This window comes from Electrona antarctica (assembly GCF_951216825.1).
Source record: "Electrona antarctica genome assembly, chromosome: 4".
Classification (NCBI taxonomy): Eukaryota; Metazoa; Chordata; class Actinopteri; order Myctophiformes; family Myctophidae; genus Electrona; species Electrona antarctica.
The window spans coordinates 30,647,395-30,668,858 of record NC_136809.1 but is presented as its reverse complement, the minus strand read 5'-3'; the positions used below and the strand labels follow the sequence as shown (position 1 = coordinate 30,668,858).

The 21,464-nt window shown below is 41.3% G+C and overlaps 1 protein-coding gene across 1 annotated transcript in view; it reads left to right on the top strand.

Annotated features, from left to right (window-relative positions):
- Nucleotides 1–55: 55 nt before the first annotated feature.
- Nucleotides 56–21,464, top strand: part of sipa1l2 (signal-induced proliferation-associated 1 like 2) — a 94,571-nt gene continuing 73,162 nt past the window's right edge. The window contains exons 1-2 of the mRNA XM_079499964.1: nt 56–270; nt 12,863–12,966. The gene's annotated coding sequence lies outside the window, so the exon portion shown is untranslated. The remainder of the gene's footprint in view (nt 271–12,862; nt 12,967–21,464) is intronic.

Here is a 21,464-nt window from a genome sequence, read left to right as displayed (position 1 = left end):
TCGTTATGTTTACTGCAAAACAGTGGCCTCTGTGGCCACAGAATTCGACGGGTCACTACTTTCGGAGTAACACCAGCAACTGCTCGCTGGCACTCAAAGCAAAGCAAAGGCAACTCAGAGCGGAGTCAAGCGGAGTTTTTCCAGAGCGTCGTACGTATTCACTGCTTTTTGTAACCAACCACTGATAAAGAAGTAAGGATTTTAACTATCACTGGAGCAGTACTGTTAAAGGAGATTCACTGGAAATTGACATCCCCTGTGCTGTCTGAGGTAAGACAATTCTTCAGAACTAATAACTTTATTGTTGCACTGATGTTGCTTCAACTGCTTGTAATCCCGTGAAAAACTCACTGTTGGTTGTGTGTTACCAATGGGAGCTGTATGGCGAGTGAAGCGTCTTGAGTGTTAGTGTACTGTGTTAGTAATGGAACAACTGAAAATCACGTACTTATGTTGGTTTAGAGCGCTTAGAGTCGTCGAGTAAAGACTACTGTCAACAGCAACTTTTAAAGGTGTTGAACGGCTTCGCTTCCCTCGTCCATTCATGAACTATAAATGCTTTCAGTTCAGTGATGAGATCCTGATCCCTAATACGGTTAATTTAACATTCAATTGCTTGTTATTTAACATTCATTGTCCAGTTCAAACCACATCATCCCATATAAAGCCAGCCAACCGCATGCAAAATGTTATCGAAGTAGACTGCTGTAGAAACATTTGCTTTTAGGGTTGCTTACGGAGTGATAGTGTGCCTTTGCTTGCAAGCTAGGGTGTCTTGCAAAGTTAGACAAAAACACTCACGTTACGTGCAATCTAGGCGAAGCGCTTTCTTCCTATCCGTGCTCTTGTCGGTAAACAAAGAAACACATTGATAAGCGTCAGCCAAGTGTTGTTGTGCACATGAGTCTTTTGATACATTTGCCGAAAATCCCCCCCTCGTTAACCTGGCAAACGACTTGTGCCATCGGTCTCCTCACATGAAGATGGATCGCTCACCAAATGCCAAAGGGCCCTGAGAATGAGGACGAGCTGAAGAGTAAATCGCTTGAACAGATGACTTTTCTTTTTATCTGAATTGGCAGGAGGGGATGTCGGCACTCAGCCCTTTAAATGACAGCCCCCTGGGAACTCTCCAAGTTTCTCTGAGTGAAGGAAAGCTAATTAAAAGGCAAGGCTTTTGTTTTAGCTCTGGTTTCCAACTCCTGTCTATAGACCCACACTGCGAGAAAGTTATTTAAACTACCACTAGCACTTGTTTTTTCCTCAAGTGACAAACCTGCCTATGGTGTGACATTATTTTCCCAATGCAAATGAAGGTGGCAAACGTATTTTTCTGACTTGAGTGACATTATCTTAAACGAGTGATCACCTGTAGGCATATCTGGCATGAGGCAACTTGTTTGAAACAACCTAGTCTACACCATACAAAATTAAAGACAAAAAGATTGTAGATGTAGTTTTGGATCTGAACCTAGCTCTGATCCATAGCTCTAATGCGTTGATGCATTAGAGCTATGGACCAGTGCTAATCTGAACCCAGAACAGTCTATGGTCCAGCAGAGTCTCCTCTGGGTTGTGGAATGACAGTTGTAGTCAACAAGATGCTTATGGGAGAACTGTTTAATCCATTCATCTTCATCCTGCTCCACTCTGACCTTGACTCATGGTGTTGTAATACAGGCTTACTTAAGGGTCGTTTATACTTAGTTGCACACCGATCTACAAGCTCACAGTGCATCACAGCGCGGCACATTGTAAGTTTGTAGGTCTGCTATTTTCGTTGCGTGACTCGGCACAAGTATAATAAGGCATTAGTTTAGCTTTACACTGTTGCAGTCACTGAAGTTAAAGCCCTGTTTTCTCCCCTGAGCCAACATTTGTGGGATTTTTGGGATCGCAAAGCAACCACAAAATAAACATTTTAATCATTTTTCTTAAAACAGATAAGTTTCCAGTGTCTTTAAATTCAGACACGCCATTCAAGAAAGGTAGACTCTGCAACCATGCCGCTGGTAAAAGCCACTGTGTCAGTCTGTTCTGTTGGTCCAAAATGTTCAAGCTCAAACTGGGTAAATCCTGAATTACTGTACGTGCTAGTTCAAACGCATCATGAATTGTAAGACTGTATTTCATGCATACATGATTAAATGTCTTGTTAACATAAATATTTGTAGCTGTGACCATGCAGCTAGTATAATTCACTCATTTGGTATAGATGTGCCTGCACTTTTTTGACTCAAGAACTACTTTTAAACTGGCCAGCTCAACAAGATCTACCCAACCCAAAAAATATTATCCCATAGAAAGGCAAAATGGAATTGCTAGGGTTTTTAATATATTGTAACTTTGTAATGTTTGTCTGCAACGCTCTTGAAAACAATATTGCTTTGTGGGTTTGAGCTGACAGGTCCTTTTTATGTCAATCAATCAAGTGTCCTTAATTCAAATGGCAGATGCCAAAAATAGAATTTTATTATTATTATATATTTTAGGAGCATGTCATGTGGTCTACTTGCACAGCCTATGTAATCTACTGGTAGATCGCGATCTACCTTTTGGGCACCCCTGCTGTAGTACAACCAAAATGTTCTAGTGCAAACGGAGCGCTAATCGCATCTTATCACAAATAAGTACGCTTCCAGTGAATCAACAAATCCGGGCCTACCAGCAATATTCAATGCAGCAGGGAATGAAATATTGCATCGTTCATGGTACTGATGCATCCCTGGTATGAACTATAATGAAATGCAAATACACCCCTATATGTGTCATGTTTCCCTTGGAACCAGGTCATAGTAGAGAGGAGACTAAACAAGATGTCATAGGCTACATTCCCATCTCTGTAAATCTACACAGCAGTATCTGCACTTTGGACAAGATTGTAAGGCAGCAATGTAACGGCACCCATCTCTTACTGTACGTTCATTGCACTTGGCAAATGGCAACAATGCAGTTCAGCAGTTTTTATTTATTTCATCCCATTTATCATTTCAAGTTGTCACTCCTGCAAGCGGTATTACTCATTTAACTGACCCAGAATCCACATACAATATGAATATATATATTGGGTCAATGTGTCAGCAGTGTTTCAGGAGGTAGTAGATCTGGGAAATGGACAGTCCCCGGTTTGATTCCTGGCTTTATTCTGTCAAAGTGTCCCCAGAGTGCTGAAGTGCCTGAGCGCTGTTCCCAATAGTCTGTCAAAGGCAGAGAACGCATGTCCCCATGGGGATCAATACAAGTTACCAAATACTTTAATTGCAATTTGTTCATAGATAGGCAGCAGGGCCCCGAACGTTTCACTGTCACATTCTTTTTTTGAGGGGCGCTAGCCCCTCCTATGCCCAGCTTTGTGTGTTTGTGTGAATTGAGCAATTGACCTATATTACATTTGACTCAAATGTAAAGCTCTCTGGATAAGTTAATACTTAAAATGATTTGAACCTCAAATTATTCAAGATATTAAGTTACCCATTTAGACCTGAGGCCGATTATAAAAACGCCTTCTAAAACCTAACCTAAGGTTTTCTGAAAACCTTCAAATTCATATTATAAAAACAAATAAAAAATGATGTTGCTATATGAGACACAGAGGTAGCTCCCATCATGAAAGGTTTAACAACTAACAATATATAGGTTACACCAGGTCTATAATATGTTTTCCAGGGAGACTTGCAATAATAGAATGTATTCCTAGTAGCAGTAACAGTAGCATCAAGGTAAAGAAATCAGATCCAGGGAAAACTGGGTGAAAGAAAAGCAAACAAACTGGGAGATCAGGTGTAAATTACCCTGGTTGCTGTGGTAACCAAGCCTAACGCTTTAGCTACTACACATCCCGCTTGCCTTAATTGTCGGACTCTTGGACATGATTTTAAAAGGAGAGGAGGAGTTGCAACAACACATTGTTGATTCTTCTCTGGAGCTGAGTTGACTTACTCTGGTGGCCCACAGAGCGCTGTGTAGTGATGGCTTTTTCTGTGTGACAGGAGTAGACTTAAAGAGGCAATGCCAGCCTGGGAATAGAGCTGTTCTCACTTCCACCAAACTGACTATGACATTCATACAGAATTGGCAGCCAGCCAGAGACGCAACAAGTCAGCCAGCCAGCGACTCAGCTTGCTAGTCAGTCTGGGAGTTAGTCAAGTGTGTTTATGCTTCAACCAGCCAAATAGTCACCCAGTCCGTTAGCTATTCAGGCAGCCAACTACTGGTCATTATTCATCAGCACTGAGTTGGGACCTGTAGCCTCAGAGGACTTTAATGGATTACCATGTTTAACTGTGTTCACAGCTTTGTAGGTTTTGCTGAGTTAAGGAATCTGCTATTAGCAGCAGGTGCAGACATGGTTTTGACAAGAGGTTCAGCTCAGCACATAATACTTAAAATCACGAAGTTGCACTACTACCACCAGTTATAAATAAGGCAGATCTGACATGTGGGACTAGGGATAGTCTGCCGTGTTTGAAGATGTGTCAACAAAAGCAAAGTTGTTGATATAATTGTTGATATAATTGCATCTTCCTGGATCATGCTGTAACTTTCATATACTGTATCCTTTAACTATAACTAGTATACACAAAGATTGTACAGTATATTTGTGTATAGTTTTTTCACATGATGGACCACAATGGAAACAAGTTTCGTCTTTTTGTGTATAGTCCATTTGGCTGCCAATAAACTGCCAATAAAGCTGTCTGTCTGTCTGTCTGTCTGTCTGTCTGTCTGTCTATTACTAATAGACTATTAGTATCTATCTAACTATAGTATCTATCTATGGTAATTTTATCATTCTATTTCTGCACATATTATCAAGCTTTTTCTTACTGAATCTGCATAGTAATTTGTGCACCTAAAACATGAAGTGGCTGGTTGGAACATTGGTCGGTTTATATAAAGAATAATGGTTGGTGGTTAAGACACTGAAATGTGTTCTTAAATATCTGGTGAAATGTTTGTAAAGGTTTTAAAGTAAAATATTGCAGTGCAGAAAATTAGGCTGGCATATACTTGCACTGGTGCACACAGGGAGCACATGTCAAGCTTGAATTTTGATTCAGTGCATTTTAGTCTTAAATGTACAAAATGTGTTGAAATCAGACATGTAGATGTTATGCATGGAACATTGAGTGTCCAGTCAATGCAAGTCTTCCTCTGCCTCATTAGATTTAATGTGTATTTTACTGATGCTGTCATCCTGAGTGAATTCTAATGACTGAATAAGCTCAAATAACATTAGAAAAAATCAACATGACATAGTTAGCACAATGGCCAGAGCCACAGTGTCTTGGCAATATATGTAACAATTCAAAGTATTCTCATTGCCTGTCTTCAACAAGCCATGGTCAGTGTGAAATTGTGAATGTCACTGTGGGTCCTTCTCAAAGAAGGCCGTCTGAAGTGCCATGCAACCATCTGTCAGGCTACCTGACACCAACGCTGAGGGCTGAGGCTGCACTCCAACTGGCTACACTCCAACTGGAGACTACAGTACTCGCATAGTCTCTGGCAATTGATGACTGATGAAACCCATAATACATATTTCTGTAGCAAAGTGTAAAATAAAATCAACAAATATGGTTGATTTATTTTTATTTGACCTCATCTGGTGACTCGTGGTTGTATAAGCTCATTAGGCTGGTAAAAAAGAAAAGAAAAACAGAGCTATTTCAATGTGAGTGATTAATCATTGTCAGTTAATGACTGCTTTGTTGCCGTTTGGATGTGCTGTTTCTGTGTCCTTAATTGTGCTGTCAACACAATGTCCAAGACAAATTTACATTCTGGGACTAAATTAAAGTGTATTGTACCTCATCTTAAACCAACAAACTAAGCTTCCCTGTATCACTGTTGCCAAGGGGAAACTCTTAAGACTAGTCCTGGTACCATGGCCTTCCTTACCTTTCCCAGCATATGATCTTTGTTTTTGTTGTTCTTGAAAATCCTTTCCAAATCCAAATTGACACTAGTGATATAATATTTCACACACAGTGATATAATATTGCCATTGTCTATTGATCTATTGTCTATCCATCCGAAGGAATTTGACTTCCATCGAATCCATCCTCTCTTTTCTGGGTCAAGAACAATATCTGCTGCTGAGCTCTTCAATATTTCACAATGTACCAGTGTTTGTTTATCAAAGGAGTCTGCTGGGACTTTGCTCTGGCTTGGCTTAATTTGTTATGTGCTGTCGTGACTCGTGACTATTCATCAGCACACATCGTATCCAGTGAAAATATAGAAATTATTGATGATGGAGATTTGTTTTACAAGTTGATAGGAAAGCGACAAAATAGGATTAAATCTTTGTTTGCTTCTGCATTTGATTCTGGAATCCATTGCATGTAGCTGTTTACTTTTTACTGCCAGACACTATTTCGGGATATTAAAACAGGTTTGTGGCATGGTTGCGTCGTGGTTGCTCTTTGCACACCATCACACCCAACATAATTGTTGAAATGGTGCCGTGGTATGTGCATGACATCATCATACCAGGAAGTTATGCAGGAATGCCTACTGAGTGGCAAAAAAACGAATTTCTGGCCTTGACAGCCCATACATCCAAACAGAAAAGTCTGTGATTGCATTAAGCAATGTTAACTGACGTTAAACTCACTTTGCCACTCACTTTGCCACTCGATTTGCCACTCACTTTATGCATGAGCATACACTCTTTAACGACTCGCCGAATTACTAACCCTATCCCTAACCACACGGGAAGCCATGCAGTTGGAGTATTCTAATGCCATGGTATATGTGGGAATTATGGGCAGTCCCAGTTGAAATATCCTCGAGCAATGGAGTGTCGCAGTCCCACCCCCTTACATGACGACGCTAGAACCAGAAGTGAATTCCTCATTAATTTTCCTCAGACTTTTCAAAAAGTATTTATTTAAAGACAATTACGCCAACTCGAGTTGTGACACATCATGACAATAAACACAATGTTTTTCGCTGATCAAATCATTTGTAAGACGAAAAACAAAACAAAATGTGTTGTAACCTGCCATGTTTTTCTTCTTACAAATTATTTGATCGGCCCAAAACATTGTGTTTACTGTCATGATGTGTCACAACTCGAGTTATACTATATAAATACTTTTTGAAAAGTCTCTGAGGAAAATGAACGGGGAATTCACTTCTGGTCCTCGGGAGGGGGCGGGACTGCGACGCTCTATATCTGCATAGTCTCTATAAGTTACCCTTTCAGCTAAAGTTTAAAACAAGAACGACCTTCAAACTGCATGAAGCAGGTGAAGTGCTGCAATGTTGGTAGATGTTTTAGTCGATCTTGTTCAACCGACTGCTTTGTGTCATTTGCATCAAAGTTTGAGATGTTTCCAACTTCCCCAGTTTCCATCCGGCTAACCAGCTGATGACTAACTCTTCTCGATAGGTAGGTGTGTGCATGTTTGTGTTTGTATGAAGGAACACAATGCACATTGAGGGGCCTTGTGTAAGTGTCTGCAGCAACATGCACAGCACCCGCCCAGAGATAGACGGGTGGTGCAGGAAAGCACCAGGTTTGTTGTCATGAACTTGTGCAGAAAGCCAAACAAAAGAGCTGTATGTAACCCTACTGTAACAATGGTTTATTGTCAGTATTCTAAACTGGTTATGGACACTAGTACACCCTATTGGAGAGACTACTTCTTCACTTTAGTTCAGTCAATTTTGTGGAAACACAATTTTAATTCCATGGTAATACCAAGCAAAGGACAAGTCTTTGCTGTATGTGTTTGCTGTACTGTGTATACACTGTAAGTGTATATGGTATGCTATAATAAATAAGTTAGTCACACAGAAGTCACATTATATTTAATGTTTTTCTATCTGTCATATTTTTAAGCAATTGTTTTGAGCCAACCAACACATTATGACTTCTCGGTTGCACTTTGCAGACAGTATTTGGGGTTTTGTGTAAAAATGAGGTCTCCACTATTTGAACAAAAACACAACACAAAATTGAAAGATAATTGAAGTCGTTACTTAACAGAAATGAGATGATGCTGCATGTATTTTTTTAATGAACATACCTTTTTTTAATTTAATTGAAGCTGTTTATTCTTATGCACATCCTGTTCCTACTGTATGTTATGAGTGGAGGGTTGAGCAATATTTACTCAACCCTGTGGCAACCTGCACGCTGGTAACTTCATCTGAGTCTGTTGATACAAAACATACTACGTCAATCATTTCAGCAAATACACAAAATAATGTCCCATCATACATTGTGGCCCATTCAGTTTGGATGACTCATCGAACTCCTCATCTTGTGGTGAGCTAGGAATTAGTCTGACATTTCTTTCTATCAAACTGCAGTGCTAGACTGGTCCTGTGTGTGAGTAGCATGTAACTAACACTACAGTGCCAATACTTGTGTAGCTCAATGGCTTGTCGTTAAGCACTACAAAATCAAGTAGAAAATCCAGCACATGCCTTCGAAATAGCATGTGGGGGGGGGGGAGATTACTGATTCACACTACTCCAAAACCAAGCATTTCAACTTTTCATATATACGTAACTCAACTCTAAGCCAATCAGAATCATATTGTCAACTTAGCTGTTAACATTTTAACACTCCACATGATGCACACAGTTGCACACCTTTAGTCTTAACGGTTGTTTCTTGTTTGTGTGCATGTCTCATGTTTTAAATGTATTTGAGCAGGTGGTTTCGTTCCAGTGCCAGCTATGAATAGCAGAAATAGCTCAGTTGGGTAAGCACCTGGTTGCACCATCAGCACCTGCACTGTGAAACTAGGTTTAATCCCTGTTGGGGGACAATGTTATTTGAGGCTGCGTTTCCAAGTCTTTGGAGAGACTGTCCTGCAACCGGAGAGTCAAAAACATTTATCTCATGTTTTTTTCCAGAGCAACATGCAGGTGGTTAACAGGTACAAGGTAGTAGTTTGTTGCTCCAGGACACTTTGACAGGACACCTGGCTGTTGATTGATACTCCTTGTACAGGGCAAACCTGTCATCTTCATGTAGTAAGGCTGCCTCTTCAGCCACCCCCTGCCACCCTGTGTGGCTTAAAGAATGCCAGTTGCTGTAGCCAATCACAACAGGATTCCATTCCAAGACAAGTCTCTCTAACCAAGTGTCACCCTGCTGTGCCAGTCTTAAGATTGAAATGCTATGTTGGTATGCTCAATTCCTTTTACTTGAAGGTGACCTGGGTAAAGGTGCGTGGGTGCATTCAGGCTAGGCTGTTGTCAGGGTACAATACACACATTAAGAGCTCTCTCCTGTGTGATTGTGATACAAAGTTGGTGTGAAAAATAAATCCCAGGCTTCGATGCTAGCTCAGCAGTAGGAGGAGGGATGACCTCATCCGCCTTGGTTCTTCAGTGGGGTAGATAAAGGGAAGATTAGCTTCAGTTTGTGAATGCTTTCTCCCCGTCTAGGCGGAAACGACATCTGAATAGGAACCTTCCCTGTGGGCCTTGTGCCCCTGCCCTGCCTCTTCTGTGTTACTGATCTAATTATTTAATCAAACAGGAAGTGGTCACATCAAGTGTTGCCAGGGGAGGGGAAGGGTCGTGGGGAAGTCGAGCATTTTATGATGACGTAAAAAAAAATGAATGAGTTTGGAAGGAATCTGAACATCCAGCCGGAATCTGGCACAACATGTCTTCTTCCTTCGTTTCTAACCGTCTTATTTCACTAGTTTAGTTACGTCAGCACATTTATATTTAACAGTGCTTTTAGAGTAGCACGCAAAATGTCATCTATGAAAAAAAGTGAAGTGGATACAGAAAACCGTCAATTAGAAAGAAACGAAAGAGAAATACATGTTTGTGGTAATTGAGGTTGGGAAGCAGATGTGCTTGCTTTAGCAAAGGTATGTTATTTGACCTTGAGTGAAATCTTTGCTAACTTAATTGCGTTTAATTTGTGACTACATCACATCCTGTGATGTCAGTTCTTAGATAAATTGCAGACTGTATGCAGTTTGTTAGGGGCCCGTTATGTACTGATGTGGTGGGCTGGTGGCAGAGTGGCAGACTGATGAACGGATGCAGGTAACTATGCAATATTAAAGTATCAGTTGATCTTAGAGAGGCACATTTTTGGACTGTGCATATTAATGCAGTAGAGTTCAACTTGAAACTCCCATTAGGATCATGTATATTTATCAGATATTTGTGTGTCAAGGGTAATGCAGAGTTATTACTTGTACTATTACTGTTAGTTGCTATTGTCAAGTACTACATACTGTACAATGACCTTGTTTACTGTTCATTGAAACAATATTAACGCAATGGAACTAGTCCATACCCAGGGAATATGGGCACCCAATGGAACTAGTCCATACCCAGGGAATATGTGCACCCAGTGGAACTAGTCCATACCCAGGGAATATGTGCACCCAATGAAACTAGTCCATACCCAGGGAATATGTGCAGTTGTGCACCCAATGAAACTAGTCCATACCCAGGGAATATGTGCACCCAATGGAACTAGTCCATACCCAGGGAATATGTGCACCCAATGGAACTAGTCCATACCCAGGGAATATGTGCACCCAATGGAACTAGTCCATACCCAGGGAATATGTGCACCCAATGAAACTAGTCCATACCCAGGGAATATGTGCACCCAATGGAACTAGTCCATACCCAGTGAATATGTGCACCCAATGGAACTAGTCCATACCCAGGGAATATGTGCACCCAATGGAACTAGTCCATACCCAGTGAATATGTGCACCCAATGGAACTAGTCCATACCCAGTGAATATGTGCACCCAATGGAACTAGTCCATACCCAGGGAATATGTGCACCCAATGAAACTAGTCCATACCCAGGGAATATGTGCACCCAATGGAACTAGTCCATACCCAGTGAATATGTGCACCCAATGGAACTAGTCCATACCCAGGGAATATGTGCACCCAATGGAACTAGTCCATACCCAGGGAATATGTGGCACTCAAACTATGTGCAATAATGGGCACGTGGGACCAACTGGCACAACAGATCCCACAGCCTGCCTAAAAACACTTAAAATTGAGAAGTAAAAAATATGCTTCAATCAATTTTAAAAGAGCCCTTCACCTATTTTAAACCTTATCTTCATATAATTGGTCCTCACTAATGCTCATTATATGCCACCATTTCTGTCTAGTTATTGGAAACTATAGTCTTATAGCCTATAGTCTTGGTTCATCCTGTTATCTATAATATTATTGTTACCATACAGATATTTAGATTATATATTATATTACATTTTTGTTTTTGGGGAGCACTACATGTGTGTATTTATTGTATACATGACCAGTAATATTTGTGTTTAAAACCCCTATTCATCACAATACAATACATACAGTATAACAGAGAAAGCATACGTTTTGTTCAGTTCATATACAGTCCATCTGGACCTGCTCTAGTATTTAGTAATCATGCAAATATTTTGAGTACAGCTTTATTTGTGTTGTGAGCACCACATGTATTATGCTTTATGCTGGCTAACCCTAGATGTAAAATCCATGTTCATCGCATTTGCAACACACGCAACATAAGGTATTTGTCACCCAGTGTGTACTTAGTTTACATTGAGGTCGCTTCCATTTCTTGGCTCTTGCCCCAGAGACCAGCTTGAGTCTTTTTTGAAGAGCTTCACTCCTGTCTTATGTTTGACTATGGAGCCGGATCGGGTCAGAAATATATAATTCATGCTGTGTGTATTTGATCACTGTGTGCATTAACTCCTCATGGATAACTCAGATGGCTGGGCGTATTGTGGTATACCTGTTTTCTGTAGTGAATTGAATAAAAATACATTTCTTCTATTTAAAAGGGGAGTGGGTAGTCCACTCCCATATGGTATATTTTGTATCTGTTTAGATGGGCAGGAGCGGATATGGTGTAGGGGAGGGACAGGAAGAAGGCATCAGTGAGGTTCAGTCCCAGACGTCTTTTTTGAGTGGTGCAACCACTCCCTTACAGAGCTATGTGTGTGGCTGGGTGGCTGGCTGGCTGGGTGGGCGGGTGCGTCTGAGCACGAAAACAGCATGGTTGTTTTTCACCACCTGTGTGCAACCTAACACATACACACGCACATATTAACTGTATATATGGTGATTTCACGTGTACCAGTACAGTACAGTGGAGGGTACAGTAGAGGGACCCCCACACGGTAACTCTGTCATTTCTCAACCGTTTCGGACGCGGGGCGGCTTGCCGGAATCGGGGCGGTACCCTGGGTGCGTTCCTGTGGGTCTGGAGCTCCCCCCCCCCCCCACACACGGAGTTGCACCACTCACTTCACACGGGTGTGATTTTTAATCACTACACCATCAATGGGGAATAAGACGGAACACTTACTTGAATCATTCATTCCCTTATGTGTGTGAAGGAAATATTAGTTTTTGCTGGCCAGTGAACACGTAAAGCACAATTCACTGTACAACAGTAAAAGTTAAAAATAACATGGCATGCAGTGAATTACAATTACGCTGTGGGAATATTTTAAAGGGCACTATGCTGGGAAAATGAAACATTATCACCCCCGGCTGCTGTAACATGTCGACATAAGAATGCTTTTGACAGTTAACATTCAAATCTGTGACATTTGTGTTATCAGTGTGTTATCAGATCCCACCTCCCTAGTCGGAATTCCCAGGAAAGACTGTTGATGCAAAATAGATCCCACATGATTTTCAACATTGCTTCTATATTTGTGTAGGTCAACGATTCCATGCTATAACACAGTGTTATAGCATGGAACACACTGTGAGTGTGTTTGTTGAAATGCCAGCAAAGTGGATCTGAAGTGTAAGATCTGAAACTATGAGCCTTATACTGCCTATTTTATATTTATATTTTTGGCATTTTTATGTTTTATTTCAGATACAGTGACAGGAAATTCAGGAGAGAGAGAGGTGACATGCGGTGAAGTGCATTCGGTCAGATTGGACCTAGGATCAGCTGTGAGGACTAGCCTTATTTTTATGGTAAGTACTTTGACTCTGTAATACTTGGTGGCTGTGAAATAGTCCTGATTTGGTGGCTGTGAAATAGTCCTTATTTGATGTTTTTACAGCAACATGGCAATCTTGATTGAAGAGAATATGAATCGGGTTGATATTATGGTGGCCACAGACCACAAGGGCACAGGCCAGGCCTGTGCTTCACCATGCATCATCATGGTTACAGTATGTCGTTTTGCTTACAGACAAGGACAGGACACATGGCTGGATTGAACTTTCTATAATTATTACTTTATTACTTTTATTATTTTGCGTAGCCAGAACTATTCCACAATCTCCGAATGCTATATGGAGTCTGGAACTACACCTCCCGAAATCTGAGTAAGGAAGCTGTCATTTCCGTTCACGAAAATATATTTTAAAATATCTTTACATTTTATTTTTGTATTTCTATTTCTGCTAAGCAGCAAGCTATATTTGCTTGGATGATTTCTATGTGTATAGAATAGTATAGTATATAGGCTCCACTTCAGCTTTATATTTTACTCATGATAGAGCTTCCGTTTCTCCTGACTGTATGACGGAAGCATTTGAAAATGGGAGAGGTCTGGCAATCTGGCAACGGGAGTAGGAAACGTAATCTATGCTGCTGATGAGAGACCACTCAGTGTGCCCATTAACCCGCTGACCTCTTAGCTGGAAAGTTATCAATGCCTCATTACAGCTGTTAGAGGTCAGCTTGACCCATGTGTAGTTCAGTGGTTAGAGCATGGCACTAACAGCACGGGGGTTAAGGGTTAGAGCCAGCAGGGGTCTAATGTGTAATCGCCAACTCAGAATTTCTGGCACTGAAAGACAATTGATTATGATAATAACAACGACACTCAAGTCTACTTCATTTATAGAGAACCTTTCAACACCCAAGTTATGGGGCGACCTGAGTTAGGGAGTGTGCCACATGGATTCAAAATGCCTTTCCCAGTTCAACTCCCGGCCGACTGGAACGTTTGCTGTATGTCTTTTCCCAGCTCTCTGTCCACACAAAGCAATTTACAATTACAATTTACAATAAGTAAAATGGAAAGAACACGATTACATAGTGCAAGGAGCAATACATGTGTAGAAGAATACAGGTTATTGTGCTGATGAAATGTGCTGTAAATACAAACACAACTAAAAGAAACGCAACAAATAATATATAAACTGAAAATAAAGTATATAGAAAATCTCAAATTCAAGACCAGGATTAAAGGCAATCTTGCCAAATGAAAATTATACTGTGTATGTGTAACACCAACATGTTCACATTTATAGTCAATTCCTGGGCAAGCATGCCGTGGTTTTTCAAGGAACACAGGCAGTCATTAGGCTGGAGATGGCGGAGGTTGGCCAGGGTTAATTTGTATTATTGAGCAATCGCTCAGCACTCTTCTCTTCTAGCTTAATTAGACTGAGATTTAATGTAGTAGATGAAGCATCTGACTACTGACCGGATGAAATGACCCCACTGCAACAAATATCCATCTTAATTTATCTTCATTCACCCATCAATTCAGGATAGACTTGATATACTCCAAGCTAATTTCACTTCAACTCATCCTATCTCAGGAATGTTGTAGAAAGTGGTGTCTTCTTTTTTTTTTTTACTTAATTTTTATTGATAAAGACAACAAAACAAAGCAAGGGACAAAAAAAGGAAACAAAACAAAAACAAGGCTGCATTTTTCATATTACTACAGGATACATTCATTGAAATCCTCATACATTATCGATAGGCTGAAAGAACTTGGTGGTGTCTTCTTAAATATTTTAATTAGATTATTCCTCTGTATTTGTCCACTTGTGACAAATATATTATCAATTACTTTGGATGTGAGGAGGACATTATCTTATGTCCTCAATATTTGGGGCGGCTGCTGGCCATAGCTGAATGGAGAGAGAACCTGCATGAGAAGCCAAAGGTCTCAGGTTCGATTCCAGGCCACAGCAACACTCAAGTGTACCTGAGGCAGAGCAAGTGTGTTCCTTGGCCTACTGGGAGTGTGCATGCAACGTTTGATGTTGAACAGTTCGGGATTAGCTTTGCATAGACGGACGGACACTCAGACATGTACATATACATGGACAGGCTGTTTGCCTGGAGGAGATAATCATCAGTGTTAATTTTATTTGGTGCACAAATGGATCCTGGACCTGTTCCAATTGTGTAGGAACCCTAACCCTGTCTAGAGTCAAATGAACACTAAGGATTTTGCGTGACTGCGTGTGAGTGTGAGAGAGCTGTATGAAGAAAATGATTCCTAATTACACTGGTGACTGAGCCTGTGATCTGTGCTTGTCAGGAAATGCATTAACCCTTGTCTGAGAGCCAAGGAACGTAATGAAAGGAAGGGACGTGAGTCACGTGACTGGACGCCGGGGATGCGCCATGCCGCTCATGGGTAGCAATTACCGCGCACCGGAAGTTCCATGAAATACATGGCAGTGAATGGAGCCATCTGGACCAGCTCATGAACAAACGCTATTTATGAACGATTGCGACCTTTGTCATATAATCGGTTCAGGAATATAAAAGAAGACATATCACAGGTTGTTTTCTAATCACTTGCTTTTGATGTGCACAGTAGGCCTACATCATTTTATTGAGGCATCTAAATAGCGGCAGGTATCATTTCTGTCTCGGATGTTTTGTATCTCGAGATTTGGTTGCCAGACAGGACAGTGGACAGTCTCGCGATATGTTCAGAAACGTACTTTGTGCTCTTTAGATACCTCTATGCAATTACACAGTGTACACATCAAAAAGCAACACTGCAGACAATTAATGTTATATTTATTAATTATAATAATTATATGTCTTATTTTCCTGAGCCCAGCGATTTGGGAATTATTTGCTTGTATTTTGCGAAGCAATGTTTTTTTGTTTAATTAATTTATTCTAATGAAAGACATTTACCATGTTTTCACAACAGTACCAGCAACATGCTGGTAGAGAGAGAGTGAGAGTCGTTCTCACATGCCTTCCTTAGTAGTAAAGTTCCGATTCTTTTTGTCACATGACGACCTTGAGAGTAAATCAATCATTTGATACTAACTGTATGGTGGAGATGTTAAGGTTTACAAGGAGCAGTCTGCCTATCCACTATGTCTGGGAACCGTGTCTAAAAGTATAAAAACTTCACAGCACACTGGAGTCAGAGCCTCAATGCACCGAAGGATTGCTAGATACAGCACCTGGAACTAGAATAGGATATTATACAAAACAAGAGATTGTACTTTTTTTTGTAGCATATTGGTTCAAATTATTGCGACCACAGGTCACATTTACTATGAAATCATGCATTTCCAGTCAGTCAGTCAACCCCCGGCATATACGGTATGTTATATGGTCATGCCTCGTGACATTGCGTGATCAGGGATGGAGATCCCTCATCAATATTAATATATGGGAATCTACGATGTCTCCCTTTAGGTGTCCATTTTAACTCTAGACGGGCCTGCCCCAAAGTTATTAGTGCAGCCGCGCCCGGCAGCCGGCGAAAATTAGAGTTCTCAACAGGGAACAGGCCAGAAAATTCGGCATTAATTTATCAACGCGTGGTTGCGTTATGGTTGCGCCGTGGAAGTATGGTGGAACAAAGTGAAAACGTTTTGGTTTACATGTTTAAAAAGACAAGAGGGGAGCTAAATGGCAATGCAATAATGTAGCACAGTTGTTAACTTAATTAGTATATGCACGAAAGGGAACATTTCGACAATGCATAGGCATCTGTCAATAATGCATTGTATTAAACCCAAATGCGATACCTTTGCATGTCTGCACCGAGTCGAAACAACACGGGAGCCTCGGCTGCTGCAAGTGGAATAACCGTCCTCTTCCAACCAACACATGTGGTGCTTGTTGCCCAGAAAGACGCCATAATTTATATCTCTCCTTGCCATAGAGTTCTAATAATAATTCAATGTGCGACTTCTCAGTCTATCGTAAGGCAGATCTACAAGCTCACAACGCGGTGCAACCAGACGCAGTGTGAGCTTGTAGATTGGCTATTTTTTGGTGCATGACACCGTTGTACGATGACGTATACATTACGCTTTTAAAGTGACGGTACACAATGAACAGTTCCCTCTGTCTGTTAGAAAAAGGAAAAGTAATGTAGTGCAAGGGATGTTTTGGTTGGTAGACAATACATTCTGAACAGAACATTATTGTTATTGGCCAGTTCAACCCAGTTGTGAGTGTTTGTATGCCATGACACACACACACACACACACACACACACACACACACACACACACACACAGAGAATATGCATATCTTTTCTATAATCTTCTCTTGAAGATTTTTCGAAAAGATATGCATATTATGTGTGTGTGTCATGGCATACAAACTCACAACTGGGTTGAACTGGCCAATAAAAATAAGGTTCTGTTCAGATTGTATTGTCTCCCAGCTTTCCACAAAATAATAGCAAATGCTCGATAGTGGGCTCGATAAGGACCCGGCTCGATAAGCCTGCTCGATAAGGTGATCGTTATCAATACAAATTAACGAGCTCCATCCCTACTCAAGACACTGCCCCCACTGCCACCCTTAGATCTCCATATATGGAGCTGACCTGTTCTGACATTCCATATGTTGATCTGACCCCATAAAACCCTGTACACCTCCACGCTCCATTTATGGCCAGTACAGAATTCATTTCTGACCCCCCCATGCCAAAGCTGTCACCCAGCTTCTCGCCCTCAGGCGTCTTACTGGTTATAATGATGCAGCCTAGCTGGCATTGGACGTTCATAAGTTCAACCCAGTACAAACACCATTTGAGCGGGCTAGACTTACTTATTATTAGTGTAGATAAAATATTGCATAGGAAGAGTTTAAGCCTGGGAAATCTGTCATTAAATGAATAATTGTTTCAAAAAAGCGCAGGGTTGTTTAGGGGGGGGGGGGGGGGGGGGGTGCGTGCGCGCTGCCCACTAATCCTTCTGAATCAGCAATCACTGTTTGGAGGTTAACTTGCTATAGTCAGCTCAGGCAGTAACTCATTCTGTCACACGTCAGGCGCCGTTAGACTTGACGAGTAAGCATTTAATCCAGATCAGCGTCTTAGATACGTTACAGCCAGATAATCTGCTACATTTACATTTCAGCTGGGTAGATGCTCTAATCTTGAGAAAAATACTAGTTTCCAGGAAGGGGCTTCAAATTGTTTCATTCAGGGACATATTGAAAGTGTAGGGGTCAAACTTGTGATTATGCAATATCAGTTTAACATATTTACTGTACTGACCTTGGCAGTTAAAAATATAATACTAATTGAATCTAGGTAAAAGTTTCAAATCATGATATGGATATGATTAAGTCATATCGCCTAGCCTGGCCCTTATTGATATAATACCCTCTAGTCTACAGTATATGCTTTATGCCTGTCTACTACCTGACGAGATGCTATGGTTTGGCACTATAATAAATATGTTTAAATAAATAAATAAAACGAATCAGCAGATATCGTCAGAATTCTGGGATATTTCGGTAATAGGTTAATATTGTCTGATATCGTCCAACTGATAAATCTGTGTAGCCCTAGTCAACATACAATAGTAGAAAACTAATGAAATCATTCCCTTGCCAATGTTGTTTTTCAGCACTTGTGCCATCAGATTTTCTAACGAGCAAAGATGGCATCAATACAAACATTGTACTGTACTTTTTTATTTTTTATTTTTACCAATCACACAGTACAGTACAGTACAGTACAGTACAGTACAAAGTACAGGCTTAAAGTAAATATGAATGGTACTTTCAAACCTTAGATGCTAACCTACAGGAAAAGAAAGACGGGAGGCTGGCATCTCCCTTAGAGATAGGGTGAGAAGTTCAGTCACGCGAGAGAGACTCGGAGTAGAGTCGCTGCTTCTTCGCCTGGAAAGGGGCCAGCTTAGGTGGTTCGGGCATCTGGTTAGGATGCCTCTCGGGCGTCTCCCTAGGGACGTCCTCGAGGCACGTCTCACTGGGAGGAGACCCCGGGACAGACCAAGGCACAGTTGGAGGAAACGCATCGACTCACTGGCCTTGGAAGTTGGAACGTCTCGGGATCCCCCAGGAGGAAGTCACTAATGTTGCCCTGGAGAGGGAAGTCTGGAGCTCTCTGGTGGAGCTGTTGCCCCCCTGACCCGACCACGGATAAGCGGTTGAAGATGGATGGTCAAAAAATTATATTCCATACTTGATGGACTCAACTTAACATTCATTCAGTGGAGTCACATGAGTATAAAACAATTTTCTTCTGTTTTGGTAAGCTGATTTTTTTGGTACTTTTGAAGTACAGTATGTTACAGCCCTGAGTCTTATTATTTTAGGCATTTCTACACACAGACACACACACACATTGTGCAGGTTGAGCAGTCTCAGAACGGCCCTCACAAGTACTTTGGATGGATAGATGCAGGGGAGACAAGTAGGCTAGTGGGTGAAAGAGAACACTTGGAGGTGCGTGCGTGCGTGCGTGCGTGCGTGCGTGTGTGTGGCCGTGCGTGCGTGTGTGTGGCCGTGCATGCATGCGTGTACTTGCCAGACCTAACTTTTAAAACTATTTAAGAGAAGAATGGCCTGAGGATGCCAGGGCGCAGAGAGTGAGACGTCATACATGCATTCTCCTCTCTCTCTCTCTCTCTCTCTCTCTCTCATATTACAATCTAGCTGTCTGTCTGGACTCTCTGCTTCTGTCTTGTTTCTGTCCTGCTGCTAGTGCTAGCTCTCCTTTCAGTCCAGTCTGCTCACTTTCTTGCCATCTGCCTCTCATTCTTGTCTGTTTCTCTCACTCAATCTATAATGCTTTCTATTTGCAAGTGATGCTTCAATCGATCGGCCACCGATTTAAATCGTCCGATTTTCATTCCAAATGACTCGATCGGTCATTCATCACCCCATTATCTTCCATTGACCACTTAGGCCATGGGGTCGGTAGTGACCCCATCGATATTGTTCCAAAATACCACACGTTTTTCTCTTACATTATCTCAACATTATGAAGAAAGGCAGTGGTGTTAGCTATTGTTTTATTGAAATATGACACCAGTCATCTCCTAGAATCTGTCTGAATGGGGAACAATACATAATGATAATAAAATAAGTAAGTTTGTCAGAAAGGCTTGTTATTGGTTTCAGCCGCGAACGTCAAGAGTCTATCCCTGTTACAATGCGCTAGCTCCCTGCTTGATGGATTGCTGAGGTGGAGTGCAACACCTACCATCGTGACCTTGTGGTTCAAAGGCAAGCAGCTAAGCAAGTTACTGACTCTCACAACCGGACACGAAGAAATTGTATGTCATGCGAATAAACAAAGCAAAAAAGCCTTGCTGAAGCGACTTGGAAGAGATTTTGTAGTTCTGGTTAAAAAAATGGAGGAAAATCCATGATATTCCCATTCAAATCAATGAGCGAGCCTGTGGTGGGGACGGAGATTAGTGAGGCCAGCTAACTAAAATAAAGAAAAGTGGCTTGCAATTCTATGAACCTTTTCTATAAACTACGTTCTCTTTACCTGCAAAAGCTATGGGAACACTTTCCCATAGCTTTTAACCCATTTAGATCTGAGGCCGATTTAAAAAAAAAAGGCTTCTAAATCCGAACAGTTTTTTTAAAAAAAACGATGTTTCTATGTCAGTGGTGCCCAACCCTTTTCATGTCAAGGACCCACAGAATTATCTGTATTGTCTGCGGTGTTGTTCCAGGGACCCCCAGAAGCAAAGATTTGAGTTAAAAACGTTCACTGTGAAAGAATATATTCAAAGATTTGCGCCACATTTTCATTACTTTTCAAAAATAGAAGATCTACAAGCTTGTATAGCGCGGCACTCGGTGCCACGCTATATGAGCTTGTAGATCTGCTATTTCTCAATAGCTAAAGTATAACATAATGCTTAAATCACCAAAAGGGGTTCCCGTTCTGAATGGGTTAAACTATGTTGATATGTTTTTTGCATGATTGCAAAAAAGTGTGCGGTAGCAAAAACAAATTCCCCATACAAATCCTTCATTACCAATAACTTTAACAGCAAAGCATGCAAAGGTGGAGCCAGAGCACCTGGAGACAATGGATAGAACTAATGATCCTGGTGTGCTGTAATGGAAATCACCTGCTGAGTTTGCAGTTCGGTGGTATGGCCTGGAAAATACAACATCCTCAGGGGAACTTCCAAACCACACTGACTCACCTGCCAGCTGCACAGGAGTGCCCCCCCCAAACGCATACATATACCTACCTTTTTCTTACCCGTACTGGCACAGTATTTTCCGTGAATGTCTCAGTGGAAGTGTACTGGTAGGTTCTGTTAGGAGTAGGACCAGTGTGCAATACGCTACTGGTGCCTGTGGTCATGCCGGTATGCGTACAACCTGTTCATCAAGTCACTAGACTAGTCCATTACAGCACTGGTTCTCAAAGTGGGTTCCAGGCCGGGACCCCAGGGGCCCTTCAGGGTCTTCCCGGGTGTTTCCACCCGACCTACTAAGCTAC